Raw genomic sequence first — 16,460 nt, 5'->3', positions numbered from 1 at the left:
GTAATACTAATAGGTGGGGTACATATTAATGTGTCTAAACTTTATTTGTGAATGGAAGAAAAGTAGCATATCTCATGGTATTAGAAAATAACGTATATCAGCTGGAAGGTTTCTTGGAGGTTTTCACAGACAAATAATTCTAGCATTGTTGCTATCCTCTGACATAAATTAACTGGAAGTAATTAATTTGCGTAGATAAAAATTACAATACTAAATCAATCATCTGAACTGTGTAAGTATCATAATTATTAGACTTGTAAATATTGTACATAAAAAAACAAGCTTTATTGTAGTAGAGGAATAAGATGATGCAGTGACACTGCCTAAGGGGATTTTATATATACATGTAGGGACGGGACTTGTCAGGTGTCATGGTTTTGTGACATATTTGGTTTTCGATATTCCACATCATAACATCATGTAGGGTACTGGGAGTTAAACTGTTAATGCTCAAGTCCTGGGTACCTGCCCAGAAGAGAAGAAGAACTACATTCCCCAGGGGACTTTGTGGTCACAGAGAGGAGATGTAACTCCTGTCAAGGTCACCTGATGCACTCTTTTTTGTCTGTTCTTTGTCGGCTCTCCTCCTGTCTCTCGTCTGCTCAACTGGACTGCGCATCTCACCTCAGCTTCATGGTGAGGCCTGTCCAGCTTTCAGACATTATCATTATATTTGATTATTAGCTTCTATTCTGATTATATTATAGTGTGTTATCTTGCATTGTGATACTATATTTTCTAAATTAGTTTGTTTCTCCTCAGATCCTTGCTGCTGTTTTTAACTGTTTTTGGGTCCCCTGTTCCCTTTTTCTGGAGGCACCGATTCTGTGAAATCCCTCCACCTCACTGGTCATGCAACCTGGCCGAACCAGCCTGAAAACCATTGACATTGTATCGGGGTACACAGTGCTGTGTACTTTAAGTCATTCCAACTGATAGAGATTTAGATAAATATCTGGGTGATATCAAGAGAGTATTCTCTCTTCAGGTTTCTAGCGTGAAGTGTGGTACAAAGGAAGGTTTGTCGGGCTAAAGAGAAAATGAAGGTGTGCACCTTTGAATTAAGAAATGCTGATGAAAACAATCTTGGTTATTTCTTTTTAATTCAATCAAGGTACATTACAAAGTTGTCTAATTCTTGGAGTAGGTCTAAGGTCAGAATTATGTTCACTCTATGCTTGTTAGGAAATAATGGAATACTTCCTAGAGGTGTGGTACAGCATTCCTTTATCTCACCATATATACACTTAAGGTTAACATATACACTGCAAAAAAAAAAAAAAAGCACTTTTCCATGTAGTTTTATATGTGCATATTATCTTCTCAAGAGAGTAATTCTAAGTATCTTGCATGTTTGGTGTGTTAACTGATGTTTTAAATGGAGGAATGCCATATTCTTCTAACATATTGATCAAATCAGAATACTGCTGTGCTTTAATTGTGCAAGATTCAAAGGGGGATTTCTCTGGGAGGTAAGCATGAGGCAGTTGTTAAATTCCTTGCCTCTTTCATGACACCAATACCTTTTTCTCTTCTCAAGAGGAATTTTGGGAATCTTAAGGAACTCGAGTTTTGAAAGCTGATAGTTTATGAACTTTAGAACTTTCTAAGTTAATGAAATTCTGTCGCGATCATAATTTTAAATTTGTGAGCCATCTGTAAATCTTACTTTCAGACTCAGTGTATGGATTTAAAATTTGAAGTGCTTGTCTTATTCAAATGAATGTTAACTGTGCTGGAACCTTGAAGTGTGAAATATTAGATAAGGTAGGAATAGGAAAGCTGAGTTTCTTCTATATTTGATGTTACTGAGACTAGTGCTAGACTACAGAGCCTGTTTTTAGCCTAGAATTTTAAAATACTTACGGAAAAGTTCAGTAAAATTTCAGGGAAAAAAAGGTACAAGAATGAACATTTCTGGAAAGGATGTAGAAGGAGAAGTTAGAATCCAAGCTGATCAAATGAAGATTAAGAGATTATTTGAGCACTGCTTGCAAGTATGTTTATGGGGATGAGGCATCTGACAGCAAGTAATTCTTCAGGGCACGTGAAACTAAAGATACATTTGTTTCAAGTTGAAGTGGGACAAATTCAAATTAAAGCTAAATGCATGTATTTGCCTTAAAGTGCTTAGTGTTGGAAAGCTCTTTAAGGGTGGCATAAGGACTGTGAATTTAGTTATTTGATGTCTGTAAGTTTAAGACTGGATGCCTCTTCTAAGGCAAGTTGAAGATCAAAGGTTTATGGACTATATAAAGGTTAGCATAGGCTCTTTGGCTTGTATTGTGCAGGAAGTAGTCCTAAATGTAGCTAATTGCAAGTTATTGCAGCCCAAATGATTGGTAAACTACAGCTTGGTGGTACTTTACACTTAAAGGTATAAATGATTATGCTGGAAAATGTTAATTCCCTTTATTCCATTATCACCATTGTAAGACTGTGTAAACCACTTTCCTGTGGTGCATGTGAAACACTAATTGTTCTAACACAGGAACCCTATTTTTCCTTGTTTTTAACTGTCCTTTGTGGCAACTTTTACTCATGGTGGAAGATAGAAGTCCTCGAACTGCTAAATTGAGTAGAGAGTCATTAAAGATTATGCACAGCAGGAAAAAATGTCATTAAGTGATCCCTGGCTTTGCATTATGTACAGTAGTAAGCCAGAGAGAAAACAAATAAACACAAAAATGTTCTTCCTGCCAACTCTCTGAACACTGACGCTATTTCAGCTAAATTATCCAGGAAACTATGGTAGTTGAGACAGTCTTTTCCAGGTTCCACAAATCCACAGAGTGTTTAAAGAGCACTAATGTGGCTTGTAAAAGCCCATGTAGCATTTAAAAGATGTTTCCTGGTATTACTTCGATCAAAGAGTTATCAAATTTTTATTTTTACCAACGTTGCTGTTGCATAAATACATGAGAACAAAGAACACTATTAAATGATTTCCATACCTTTTCCTTTGCTTTGACTGAGTGTGTGAAATGCTGTTAATGATTTTGAAATCATACGGATTTTATGGTTTCTTATGAGTGGTATACAAGCAATGAAGTCTGCAGGTCAAAAATTAGGTTCAGTTTGAAACCTCTTGCTACAAAAAGGTAAAGCTGGAAAATCTGTCAGAATAACTTTATATGCCAATGAGTTGTCAAGCAGGTTTTCCCTTTGTTACAGCACTGGGCACGCGGATGTTGCTCCGTCAAACATGCGCATCAAGGCAAGCAGTGACTACACAGTTATAGGCTTAGTGTATACATGTTCATCACATTGCTGAGAAATTAGTTACATATGCACTGGATGTCCCACCCTTCTAAGCATGTGTCGTAGAATCTGGGAAGGGTCTCTGGGCCCATCTAGTGGTCATTGGATGAAGGCTACTAGTCATCCTTGTGAAATCTTTAGGGGGTTGCATTGTGTCACAGCTGCAACTCCGCCTCCCTGTCTTCATGGAACCGTCCGGTGTATTGTAAACAGCAACAATACCCTCCACTGTGTTGTCAACTCTGCCTCCTTATTGAATGGGAACCCCTATCCTCCTCCAGGGCTTGGAGAAGAGAAGGCTCAGGGAGAGAGCTCACTGCCCTCTAGAACAACGTGAAGAAGCTGCAGCAAGGAATGTCAGTCTCTTTTCCCAGGTGTTAACTTCTAGGACACAAGGAAGCAGTCTTGAGTTTTCTATGAAGGTTTAGATTGGACCACAGGAAGAAAGTGTTCACAGGGAATGTGGTTAAGCAATGGAACAGGCTGGCCTGGTGAAGTGATGGAGTCCCTGTCCCTGGAGGTGTAAGGGGTGTGTGGATGTGGCAGTAGGGGTCTTGGTTTAGTGAAGGGACTCAGCAGGTCGGGTTGATTATTGGGCTTGATGATATTAAAAATCTTTTTCAACCTAGATAATTCTAAGATTCTATAAGGGTATAATTTGATAGATTTGGTCACTAAATCATGAATATTTTCATCAAAGTTAATAAAACATTGAACCTTAGTAGAACATCCTAATCCATGGAAGTAAAGTTTAGTCCGTCTTGCTTATATGGCTACACTTAAGGGCTGTCAGCAGTAAAGAATGCTGGTTGTTGTACTGAACTATAAGCAAATCATTTTTTCTCTATTCTAGTGAATACTGTGTGACCAGGTTCCTCTTCGAAAACTGGACTTTATTCCTAACAACAGGAAAATGAATTCTGTTATATCCAAGCAACCCATAAATACCCATGAACAGTAACTGCTAATGTCAACCTCCAGACAGAAAATTGCTGAATTGTGTTATGAGACTAATAGACACATTCAGCTGACATCAGGATTGCTTAGAGAACAAATGCCAGAAAGAATAAATTTGCATTGATTACAATTAGTGTCAAACTGTATCCCAAGAACTGTAATCTTAATTATAAAGCCTGTTTAGAAAATCCTTAAGCACATGCTTGAGATCTGCTTTGATTTAGGTCCTCTTTACTAAAATGCCTACAGAGGGCTGGGAACCTCACTGGTATATTCTGTAAAGAGCATAAGTTCTGGACTCAGATTCTGATTATTTTTGGTATTAGAAGAGAAACTGTAATTCATTGTTTAATTACTCAGTCAAGGACTGCAATTCCAGCTGGCTGTATCTGTACATCTAAAACATGAATGTCAGCAATAGAAATAACATTTTCTTAAAATGCATAGATACGTAGGTATGTGTACATATACACACATATGTAATACACATACACATATATGAAGATTTAAATGTGTATAGTTTTCTTCAGCAGAGGGCAAGAACTTAACGTAAGTCAGGGAAAACACCCAGGAGGCATTCCTTTTTCAGTTTGTATTATTTTTCTATTTGCATGTTGCTCGCCATCAAGATTGCAGTATGAAGAATAATAGGCAGTAGTAGTATACGTATAGTGCTGAAATCTTGATTTGGTGGGCAGTGCTGGTTTTATGTTGTTGTTTTTTTTTTTAATAAGTCCAGATACTTTTGCTATCTTTGTGGGTTTTTTTCCAGTCTTGCACCTTCCTCTTTTCTATATCTTTATTTCCCATTTCTGACGTTGATGATAAGAATCCTGAATTTGTGTATATAAATGTTGAAGACACTCTCCATACAGTCTGAGGTTGTATGGATACTTGTTACAAAGAAATAGATGGCCGTTGTCTGTCCAAACAAACATTGATTATTTTCTTAATGGTCAATTTATATTGAATTAATTCACTTGATCTTTCAAAGTAAAATGTCATTTAAAATGTATACAGTCCATTTATTTACATATCTAAAATTTGATTTTAAAGGCATTTGCATGTTATTTTTCTGCATATAACTGAGAAGCCTCTGAGTGAAGTTAAGATTAGAGTCCATCCCAATGCTTTTAGTTTTCTACTGATGCCTTGTAGTTTTGTTACTTTTTCTTTGGGTTTCTTTAACATTCTGTGGTATGATAGCTTTCCTGATAACAATTTTTCATCCTCAGCAATCGACTTCTTTGATGACCCTGGCCCCTTGTGAATATGGAATTAATGAGCACATTTACTTTCATTCATACCTCTGCTGTCAGCACATTTTTGCCATCGCTCTGAAGCTAATCTGTCTTCTTCACAGTTTTTTTTTCATGTACTTAGGAAGAAATCTTATCTCAGCTTCTCGTGGAGTTTGTCCATTTTCCGTATTTGACTTATCTTTCTTTTCCTCATTTCAAGTTCTACCTGTATCACATTATACCTGATATATGCTGCCATCTTATTCTTGATTACATTATGCAGGTTTGATTTCATTCAGGCTCAGATCCTGTTTCCTTTCTCACAAATTCAACCAAACAAAATGCGGAAAGAATGAAGATAATGTACAAGAATGTGTATTAACAAACATTTCTTCCATGCTTTCACAGATTTCTCACCTAGAGTACGGTAACTAAAAATCAATTAGTGATATAAACGAAACTTTATTTTCATAATTTTTCTGACTTACTGAACTGTTGGTATGAGGCATGAAAATGATCATTTTGTTATTTAACGTGTAAAAAATAAGGAATAATTGCTTTAATTGCTATGATCAGTCAGTTGCTTTATTGTTGTGCCAGTGTAATATCTCTTCCTGGAGTACAATTTTTTTGTATACGTCTAGTGATCCAAGTTTGATCATCGTGTCTTTGCAAGACACTGAAGTTCACAGGTACTTTGAAAAGTACTTTTTGAGGTAAGATGACATTGAGAAGTAGGGTTTTTTGGATATAGGAAAGGAGTGAAAGAATTTCACTGCTCTGAGCAGAGGTTTACTTAGTTTGTCTATGAATATCCTATTGTGTCTTGCATGATTTGATTACTCTGCAGATGAACAACACGGCATTCTATTGCTGATCAGAACAAAAGTGGGGTTTGTTCAGTGTAGCTGTATGTGCAATCAGTAGCATTTTGTCTGCAAGTGGATCTTTGCCTCCAAAAATAGCAATATACAGCACTTAGAGGAATACGTGAAGATTTTGCTTCTTTTACTTAGTGTCTGCATTTCAGCTTCATCTTTGATGCCTGGATTTCTCTGAGAATCTGGACGGCGGTGCTCTTGTCTGTAAAGCAAACTGATGCTGCTTTATTCAACAATGACATGTTCAGGGTGCACAGAAGAAAAGGAAAAACAAACAAAAAACCCCAAATCTGTGAGACTCTCCCCACACCAGTACTTTTTCTAGTCAGTAGCTTGCTGGTGATACTTGCAGGCCCTAGCACCGTGATCTAATCAAGAAAGGTCAAATTTCAAAATCTAATCAGCATTAGCAGAACCAATATAATTAAAGATAAACCTAATGAGTAAACCATACTTGATTTTAACGACTGATATTTACATGCTTAAAGTTGGGGAAAAAGTACAGGAGTGAAATTTGTTGATCTGCTAGTTTTGAACCCTATATCGTTCACTTTTTCTCTTGTGTATATTGCATTATATCTCTTAAAAATAAACATCATTCTACTTCTTTTATCAAAATCTGAGCGCAGGCAAATGACCTGGCATAGGACAAATTAGATAATTCAATTTGACTGATATTGGAAAGCTTTTAACAGAAAAAGGAAAACTGACTTTGAGCTGTAGACATCAGTTGTACTATGTATTTTGCTTTGAATCTCCATTTGATACATTTGAATTGTAATGTTAGCAATTATAGTGCTAGCGGAGACCATGTGTACAGATGGTTTGGTTGTTGCTGAGTGATGAATGTTTATAACTAGCTGTCTTTTTCTAGAGTTTCTTCACTTCCATACTTCCTTTGTGCCAGTTGAAACTTAAAACTCCAAAAGTATCAACCCAAGGTACATATTCAAGACTCTTCAACTTCAGCATTTTTGCAGAAGAAAACTGTTTGAATCTTCTAACAAGTTGATCGTTCAGATGCCGCAAGTTTCCACGTAATATTGTTGATGATTAAAAATTCAATTCTCTACTAGAACAATAAAAACATTGGGATATTCAGATAGTGAAGCAAAAGAAATTCAGCAGGCAAGACTTCTGTTTTGTCTCCCTTCTAAAATATGGGATGCATTGATTTGTTTATCTACCTTCAAACTGAAAATCAGCTTAGAGAGAAAAGTTAGATAAAAAATCCTGTTACTGGATCATCAAGTGTACTCAGATTTGGATATTCCACATTGAGTCTTCGGTTTGCCTTTGACAGAGAAAGTTGTTTGAGAGAAAAAATATTCAAAAACAATAAAAGATGGATTGCTAACTTCAGCTAATATCAGTGTCTGCATCCCGACTACTGAAACTGCATTTATTTTCCATTTGCAATAGTGTGCCTTAAGGATGTAAAGACTTGTACTTTAAAGGAGGGTTAAGCTGGGTACTACTGGAAGTCAAGCATTAAATACTTTTTATGCCGTATTTCTTTTTAAGAAGAAATATTAAGTAGTAACTTACATAGTTCATAACTGTGTCGTGAAAAGCCAAGAGATTTCTCCTTAATACATTTGAAGCAAAGTGATTGGACTTATTTGGGCCAGTATCAGCACTTCCTTTTTTTCCCTGCATATGTATACTGAAGGGTAAGGGGAGATAGGGAAATAATAGGGAAATATCCTTACCTTTTTAATTTTAATATGATACATTTCTAGAACTTATACACAATCTACATGACTATGAACTTGATAAATGGAAACTGAGATTCAGACTTAAGGTCCTAGTATACATTGTCAGCATTGAAGAAGAATGGACAGACAAAGAGCAAGTGTCAATGTGCCCAAAATTATTAAAAAAAAAAAAAAAAAAAAAAAAAAAAAGAAGAAGAACAGAAATAAAGCTACACCGGAGCGTAGATACTGAAAATCTGATGGGCACTATAGAAAACAATCACCTTTTCTTATGGAAATCTCTGCCAGTATTCAGTAAGGAATAAACTGTCTTCTGTCTTAATATTACATGAGCCAAGGAAACTTCTGAGTCTACTATGCAGTACACTTAAAATTAAGGTATGCTCTACTGGCATTTCCTTTAGGTTGTATCAACTTCAGATAAATATGGAGCACTATGAGATTTATATGAAAATTCCATTTTACAGGGATTTTTTTTTTTTATGCTGAGGACAACTTATCAGAAAAATGTTCTTCTGGAAACAGCAAACCCTAATCTGAACAGTAAGTGCTGCTCTTCATCTCTGGTAGCAAACTAGTTGTTTACAAGGAATGAATAATTTAACCCCGAGAATACACACAGCCAGAATGCTAGTTCCTCCTGAAATTTTTTATCTAGTATGTTCTTTGAAGTGCAGACTTTATGCTGGTTTAGGAAGCCTTTCTGGTGTTTGAGCACTTGAGTAGATGAGTGAACTGTGAGGTGGATTGAGAACTAGCAGAGCTCAGGATTGTGATGATTGACACAGACACCAGTTGGTTACCTGTAGTTAGTAGTGATCCTCAAGAGTGGGTACTCCGGTCTTGTTTAGTATCTCTGAATGGATGGACAGAGATAACTCAGCGATGATTGGAAGCTGGGAGGAGTGGCTGATGCTTCAGAAGTCTGTGCTGTCTGTTAGTGAGACCTGGACAGGTTGGAGAGGAACCTTATGAGGTTCAACGTGGGTAAGTACAGAGTCCTACTTCTGAGAAGGAATAGCTGCCCTCGTCGCTACAGATTAGGGGTTGACCTGCTATATAGAGTCTCCTGGGGGCCAGCAGGTTGGCAGTGAGCCGGCAGTGTGCATCGGTGTCCAAGAAGGCCAATGGGATCCTGAGGTGTATTAAAAAGCACATGACCAGCAGGACAAGGGAGGTGATCTTTCATTTCCACTCTGCCTTGATGATTCCACATCTGGAGTATCTTGTCCATTTCTGGGCTCCTCAGTTCAAGGCAGTGATCTCCTACATACAATCCAGCGGAGATCTGCAGGTGACTAAGGGCCTGGAACATCCCCTTTCTGAGGAAAGGCTGAGAGACCTGGAACTGTTCAGCCTGGAGAAGAGAAGACTGTGAGAAGGCTCTATCAATGCTTATAAATATCTGAAGGGCAGATGTCAAGAGAATGGGGTCAGCCTCTTTTCAAGGGTGCTCAGAACCAGGACAAAAGGGGCAGTGGGCACAAATAGGAGCACAGGAAGTTCCATACAAATATGAGGAAAAACTTCCTTCCTTTTAGGGTGACAGAGCACTGGAGCAGACTACCCAGAGGGGCTGTGGGGTCTCCATCTCTGAACATATTTAAAACCCTCCTGTGCAGTGTGCTCTAGGGAACCTGCTTTGCAGGGAGGTTGGAATGGTAGATCTAGTGAGATTCCTCCCAACCTCTTCAATTATGTGATTTTGTGAATTCTTACCTTGAACTTAAGCCATAATATCATTAAGATCTCTTGACTGAAAACCGAGCTCTGTAAGACTGACAATTCTGTGACCTGTATATAGGAATTTGGCAAGTATTTCGATAAATATTATGTTATTCTCATAGCCTGCTGTCTGAGCACTTGTTTTAACATTCATTTCTAAAATACAGCCTAGTAGAAAAAGAAAATGAGATCTGAATCTGTATTTTCTTCAGAATCTTTTTACAATTTACATGGTTTTGACATGAGGATTTGGACTGCAAGATTAGGGGCGTTGGTATGTTGTTGAACAAACAAGTCCTTTTTTCTGCTTCTCCTATTGTGCCAGACCATTCATCTTGGTTTGTGTATGGGAACTGCTGTGTCAGGGCCTGAACTTCTGATCACCTGAGGTGAGAAATGAGTCAGCCTATGGAGCACAGGTGAAGCCAATTCACTTGTGCTGCTGGAAGAGGTGGAGCACCTATCCTAGACCCATTTGAGAGCTAACTGCCAGTGGAGAAGGATCTCTTCTGGAAATCCCTCTTCTGGAGTTTTGCAGCGAGCCCAGGACAAGGGTAAGCATTCTGTCTTTTATTTATTTATTTATTTATTTTATTATTATTATAACCTGCTTAGTCCAACTCTCTTGTGTATTTCATAATTATAACATCTGTATATTCATTGATTATACAGTTCGCTTTATTTGTTTTCAGGCAGCAGAAGCACAATTCATGAAAGCGTAATGTAAATATACAATTTAGTTGATACAGAAATAATTTTCAGCTGAATGCAATTGAAATATAAAATGTGACCCACTGCAATACACGGCATAATTTTGTAAGATTATTACAAGGGGGAAAAAAACGTGTTTCGGACAGATATATATCCTTACTGGGGTAGAGTAAGATGATCAAGTAAAATTTATAGAAGAGATTTTTGCTGAACTTGATGAGAAGGTTATGTTTTCCAAATTTTCATTATTTCTCTATATACATAACGATCAACATTTGTGTTCCTGCTTTCCTTAATCTTATTCCTTAAAAAATAGTAGCTCTACAAGGAGGAAAGTTGGCAGCAAGGCAGTTAATTACAACATGTATTTTCTCTTGGGAGAGTAGTATAATCTGTTTACTAGGTAAGAGGAGTCTACTTATGGATTTCTGGCTACTGATGTATTTGGAATTTTGCTTCTACCTTTTATCTCAGTTGAGATCCTTTAGCTTGATGAAACTGCAGGTGCATTTCTTCCATTTCCCTTGTTTCTGGCAGTGGGATTGTTAATGGTGTTGAAGGCTTTCCTTGAGGGAGAAGGGAAAGAGGTTTGTCTGTTCTCTTCAGACTGTCTCATACAGTGACTTCCTACTCCAAATTACTATTTTGCTAGCTTGGTCTGGAGTGCTCCGTGTTTAATCACTGTGCTATGATTTTGGATAAGCTGTTGCAAAATTTCCCTGTTTTGGCTCTATTGAGAAGGCCTACAGTATTCACAAGAGGAAATACTGTTTTGACTGAAAACCATTACCCACACCAGGAGGGTTGTGGCTACACAATGAGGGAGCTATGAAGGAAAAAAAAAATAGGAAAACAGTTGATTTTTTTTTTTCTTTCTAGAATTTCATAATAAAGGTATATTCAGCATTCCTAGAACGTTCCTGAAATGATTCCATGCTACTACTTTTAGAAGCACAGCAAGTTGACTGTTAATTGAACTTAATGCTGATTCGAGAACTGAAATGAATAAATTTTGCACACCTTTGAGATGTGTCTATTCCATTTCAAAAATTAGAATGTTAGTTGTTACAGTGCTCCTGAAAACATGCATTGACAACAATTATGATCCTAAGCAATGAATTGTTTGCCCAGTGGAACCCCTAGAATTAAATGTGTGAAAGAGAGAATGTTGGGTGTTGTAATACTGCTCTTGTTTGCTTTTTTTTTTTTTTCTCTGACTGTGGGTAAAAGAATATTTCTTTAATTATTTTTATTAGCATATTCTGATATGCTTGTAAATATTTTTTTTTTAATATATTTTGTCTTTATCTCTTCAGATAGCATCCTGCTCAAGTTCTTAAATAAGCTACCTTTAAGAATTGAGCTCCAAAGGCCAGGTTAGATCTTCCTCCCCTCAATTTTATTCCACTTTTCCTCCCTATTAATGCTTCCCTCAGATAGATTAAGTAGAGGTCATTGGGTGAATATTCATTTTTACTGTGCAAATCTTCGTATTTGAAGGTCGTTACCATCTTGTCCTACAGAATTTGCGAGGTGCTTGAGAGACATGCTTTCTAGATATATCTAGAAGAGTTTTTTAATAACTTTTTAGCAAGTTAATACTTTTAATACACAGAACCTTTTCAGAAACAGTGTATTATTTTGCATGAAGTTCTGGTGCGTATCATACTTAATTCCACTCAATTTTCCATTTTCTTCCTGTGAAGCCAATAACTAATTTTTAAACAGGTTTGATGATGGGGATTCAAATGTAAAATAACTGTTAGTGTTTCTAGTATGTATGACACATTTTCTTTTTTGACTGGATGTGTGACTGTAGCCAGCCATGCCAGGACTGTGACAAAGTTAGAGTTCTGTGTCATCCATCCCCCATGACATTATTTTATGGATGGTAGTGGTTATCCCTTTGTCTTTTACTTAAAAACCTATTAAGATACTGCTTTGACAGTGAGTGGCAGTCCATGTAGAAAGCTGAGGATCTTAATCCTTGTTGAAACGATCTTTTAGATGAGATGATTTGCTGTCTTGGAGTATAATGTATAAAATGAGTCAATGTTCTAACCTGGATAAGGGAAAAAAGAGAGCAGGATTTTTACGTTACAGGAGAGAGGAATAAAAGTAAGATTTTCCCACTTCTGAAATTCTTGTTGTTGGGAGGAATAGTAGCTGAAGTTTTCCCTTTTGTCAGGCTCTGTTCTGTGCTGCTGTTGGATATTTTAGTAATTTGGTGAAAATTCTGCACCCCATCATTAATTTACCCCAATGTAAATTTCCATGAGAATGTTGCATGCCTGTGAGGGTTCTGGTACCTAGTTATGTGACATTTAAAGTTGATTTTTGAGGTTCATACTGGTTTCCCAAGTCCCAAAGTTTACAATGCCTGGTGAGTTTTTTTTAGTTTTCCCTCACCTTTTGTCATGTTTCTTGACTTTCTGAGAGTTGTAAAGGTCACTGTTATCCCAGACAGTACCCATTTTCCTTTTGTGCAGAATATGCTTGTCAAAAATACTTTCTTAAACACAGCAATCAGTTTCCTTAGGAACCTGTGCAGTTCAGTTTGTCCTAAGAATACTGAAAAGGTATCTAGAATATAGTTCTTTTTCCTCTCAAGATTCTTTTTTTGTCTACATCAATTGCTACCACTTGTAACAGAATCTGTATTGCAGAAGAGAACACTACTTAGAAAATAGATCAAGCATTTGGCAAAGAAATGATATGTGAAATCCTGTCTAGAAATCAAAATGAAATAGAATTTGTCATTTACATGCTATGTTTGATTCAATTCATAATTATTATCCTAGCAAATTGCCTTTTTAATTTTAGTATTAATGACTTTAAGTTGGAAGGACCTATTAATTGTGGGTGTATTTTCAGAAAATGCTGCTTTTTTCATGGGAAGGAGTACTTTGATCTGTGAGGAATATGGGTTTGTAACCGGACTACTGCCTAAGGGAGAATTGAACACAAGAGATATTCACATGCTCTTGTGTACATGTATCAACCTTCTCCAGGAAGGGTTATCTCAAGTGTAAGCAAGGTTACTCCAGAGAAGGATGTACAGCAGTGCATCTGTAGCAGAAACACTGTAGCCAGGGCTGTTGCTACTTGTTATCCTTTGGCTCAGCAGGGAGATCCTGTAACGTGCTTTAGTAGATGAGTTACCTATTGCAACAAAGCTAAGTAAGGCTTGGTAAAATCAGGAGTAAACTGGTACAATTTTTTTAAATATAATTACTACATGCACTATATTATAGTAATGGAAGAGGAAGGATAACGTGAATAATGCTTGCAGTGAGAGGACAAGAAAACAATTTAAGATGTGGTTGAAGTTCGTGCTTTTTTTCTTCATAACACAGAACTAAAAAACCCTCTCATGCTGTTGTTGTCATTTGGTTTATCTTAGAAGAGCAGATATCAGGGGTTTGGTCTGTTAAAATGTGTTTGTTTTTTACATAAGTTTAACATGTCAGAGAATACCATGTTTACCAATTTGAAGGAACGATCATTATGCTCAATATTTTTAACCCTATTACACAGCAGCAATTCTCATACAGTGACAGTAACTTACCTGGGGAGGATTGCATCTCTGCCAAGTGAAATCAAAGCAAACTCAGGGAATGTCAACAGTACGTCTCCTTTGCTGATTTTCTTGAGACTTAGTGCAATCATAACCTAGAGAGGATTCATTCATGAAAAGGAAATAGGGATTCTGCCAAGTTCAGGCTTTCATAACTTCACGTATCTGGAAAACTTAGTCTTGATTTGTTTCTTCCTTTTATGTCCCTAAGGATCTACCTTACTCCCTGACTAGGATTTCTGTTCATTTGATGTTACTTTTCAGTGTTACTTCTCAGTGTTTACTGTGGCTTGAAGCCTTTGTAGTGTTCTGATTAATCATTCCATGTCCTTCAGCACTTTTGCTACAGTGGAAATTTTCTCTGGGATCTGCAGGAGGAGCTTCATAGACACTTGAAAAAATTTTAAAGAGCAGATTGATCAGCCGCCTGCTTTCTGGTTTATCTGGAGAGCACAGAAATATGTGCATTACCTTGTATTATTCACTGCACAACAAATATGTACCAGGAGTAGGTGTAAAGTGCACTGAGGTGCTCTTGGAGAGATTCTTACCAAAGTGACAGCTGAAGTTAAGTAAACACTGATAGCAAAATTATACTACAGTCTCTTAAGTGTTCAGGTAAGTCATGGGAGCGGATGCAGGCAAATAACACACTCAATACAGAGGATATTAAAAGAAAAAAAAAAAAACTATTAATGCTATGACACTGCATTAACCAAATGTAATATCGAATCTCCCCCACTGTCTAAGTTATCTAGAGGTTTGCACATCAGTATGTGTCAGAAAAAGTAACTATGCTTGCTAAAATACAAGAATTTACTCTTTTTTTGTTGTTGTTTGTTTGCTTGTTGTGTTGCTTTTTTTTTTTCCCCTCAGGTTATAATTTCTCAAAAGTGTATTTCTGTGTTATAACAAGTGTTGTGTAACTTAGTTTACAGGACTTAGTAAGGCACCTGGTTGTGAAAGAGTTTTCAGTACTAGAGCAGCATGCTGCTATATATTAATGTATATTGCCATCTCTCTTTTTCTGGGGATGGGGGCAATGAGAATAGACAAATGAGATATAGATATGACATCTGATTAATGTTAATCAGTTCTTCAAATATATTACTAAAAGCCTGGATGAAGTTACATTTACATGTAAATTATTGCCTCAGTTTCAAGCATATGTAAGATAGATCTCAAGTATTCAAGAGAATATGGATTTTTGTGTTGTATTAGTATGTAACACTGCAGGTAGATAACATTACAGGAAAAATCGTCGGTGGAGCAAAAGCTGTTTTGCATATAAGGAACAAAGTTTATTTTCCTCAACTCGAGAAATTGTCTATTCTGTCCACTGGCTAAGACTTAAATGAAAACTGCACTCTTAATTTTCTGAATTAGGCATTTCCTGATCTTGGCTTAGTTTGTCTCAAGCACAGTAGAGAAGCAGTTCTAGATTAGGACTAGATTTGTTATGAAATTGCATGGAAAGCTTGGTTTTGATCGTGCACATCCAGGCTTGTCAGATTATTTCTTCTTTTTGTAGGAGCCTGTGATTACTTTCCCACTTAAACTGAATGGAAAAATCTCTCAGATGTTACTGAGCTTCACTGATCTTACTCACACTATAGAAAGAAATTAGGTTTTATTCCCCTTTTTGCCTATATATAGAATTATTCAATATAAAGATTGATATAGTATCAAATTCTGTTATTTCTGGATTTGCTTTTAATTTGTCAGCTGTCAAAACAAAGCTTTTACAATACTGTACTCTATAGTATGCTTTGTCTTGAAATTTGAAATGAATGGCAAAAAGGTATTTTACAGATGTAAAGCAGTGTAGGACTGCGTGTGTATCCTTTCTGATATACTTCTGGTAAAGTACCTGTTTTGGCCTCGAAAAGTGATCTGTATTCTGTCAAGTATCTTACCAAAAAGTTCAAACTGCATACTCAATGCAATTTTATGTCATTTGCATGAAACTTTTCAGAGATCTTTCCTTTCATCTTCCAGTCAAGCTGTACAGCTGTGAAATAGTACAAAAGCTACTATGTTTTTTTCCTCCGTTGGAAAAACTGAAGGAAAAATAAGATATGATTTTAGTTATTGAGACTATGAGTCGATACCTATTTTATTTCTCTTCTGAAATGGAGCTACAGAAATAGTCTTAAATCTTAGACTGTCTTTCAGAAAAACCTTCTTAATCAGCAGAAGACATCTCAGGGAAGATTACAGGCAATCAGGAGAACAGGTTTTATGAGTAGTTCTTGTAAGTAAATACATATGTATGTTTGTATATTTGCATATAAGAGAGCTGATCTGAAAGTGTTGCCTCCTATTTTATTAAGTTGACCCATGACGTCGGAGACAGCTGTTGGCAATTAATGTTGAACTTTTTCTCCTA

Source organism: Tympanuchus pallidicinctus, unplaced genomic scaffold, assembly GCF_026119805.1.
Source record: "Tympanuchus pallidicinctus isolate F22 unplaced genomic scaffold, pur_lepc_1.0 scaffold26, whole genome shotgun sequence".
Classification (NCBI taxonomy): domain Eukaryota; kingdom Metazoa; phylum Chordata; class Aves; order Galliformes; family Phasianidae; genus Tympanuchus; species Tympanuchus pallidicinctus.
Note: the sequence above shows the minus strand (reverse complement) of the source record.